The sequence below is a fragment of the Colobus angolensis genome, unplaced genomic scaffold (assembly GCF_000951035.1).
Source record: "Colobus angolensis palliatus isolate OR3802 unplaced genomic scaffold, Cang.pa_1.0 Scaffold332, whole genome shotgun sequence".
NCBI classification, from domain to species: Eukaryota; Metazoa; Chordata; class Mammalia; order Primates; family Cercopithecidae; genus Colobus; species Colobus angolensis.
Genome location: NW_012116622.1, coordinates 2,412,098 through 2,413,359, shown reverse-complemented (window position 1 = coordinate 2,413,359; position 1,262 = coordinate 2,412,098). Strand labels below are relative to the sequence as shown.

Below are 1,262 nucleotides of genomic sequence, written 5' to 3'. Positions count from 1 at the left end.
ACTTCCTTGCAGTAGTCTTCATCATTATTTCCGTAGGTGAGTGTTTCTCAAAAGGGCTTGCAAAGGCTACCTAAGTATCAGAAGTGACTGGGGACACTTGCCAACATGTACCTTCCCAGGACCCTACTGAATCAGAATCCCCCCCTCCACCTTTTTTTGGAAAAAAAAAATGTATTATTTTAGTTATTTTTATGTACAGAAAACTCAACAGTGTACATTTAACCCAGTTTAGTAGCAAGTTCTTTAGCCTTTGCCTTTTCCAACTTGGCAATGCAAGCCACAGACTTGAGACCCCAGATATTGCCTCCCCAGTGAGAATGGTTCTCATAATATCTGTCATTGTAATTGGTACTGATGGCTTCTACCAGCATAGCCAATGCTCCTTTGTCTTTTTCTGAAGTCAACAGTGGTGCAGGTCTTCCTGTGGGCTAGTAGACATCCCACTCTTGCCTTCCCCTTGGTAATGCAGTGAGGGACCCCCATCTCACAACACAGGGCAGTCAGGAAGACAATCAGCTCGATGGAATCCACTTCTTGTGCGGTCACCACCAGCTGAGCCTTCTTGTGGTCCAGCAAGGTGGTGACAGTTTTAACCCCTGCTTGAAGGACAGGTGGTTTCTTAGTGGGGACAGCCCCTTTGCTGGCAGCTTTCTTCTCAGCCAAGGCCAACAGGTTCTGCTTCTTCTCTTGCTTTGTCTTTGATCGGTACTCATGGGTCAGCTTAAGTAGTCAGTAGCTATTTGGCAGTTCAGGGCCTGGGTGAACAGGTTGATCGCAGGAGGCACTTTCAGCTGCTTATAGAGGATAGCTCTTTGCCAGCTGCAACGTGATATAGTGGGGCTATTTGACAAAGCAGGCGAGGTCCCTTTTGTGCTGGATGTCTTGTCCAATGCCAAAATTCTTTGACTTTTCTCAAACAGGAATTCACCCCTTTCTTGACCTCCTGCTTCTTCACAACAGCAGGGACTGAGCCACCTTCTTTGCCTTGCCCCTCTTTCCTTTCGGCATCTTGGGTGGTGGGAGGAGAGAGCAAGTCAGAATCTTTGGGAATGGGGAGCAGGAATCTGCATTTTCAACAAGTCCCCTAATGATTCTTCTATGCACTGATGTTCAAAACCCACCACCTTAAGGGATGCTTAAATGGACCAGACAGGTACAAAGCAAGGGTAAGATCCCTTTTCTCTACTTTCCTTCTTCCTCTTCTCCTCCTTTCATTCTCCATATTTTGCTCTTCTTCCTCTGCCTTCTGTCTCTCACCTAAT

General features: G+C 46.6%; 1 pseudogene; it reads right to left on the bottom strand.

Annotated features, from left to right (window-relative positions):
• Window positions 1-218: 218 nt before the first annotated feature.
• LOC105518925 lies at window positions 219-1,008 on the bottom strand (annotated as a pseudogene).
• Between the last annotated feature and the right edge of the window lie 254 nt (window positions 1,009-1,262).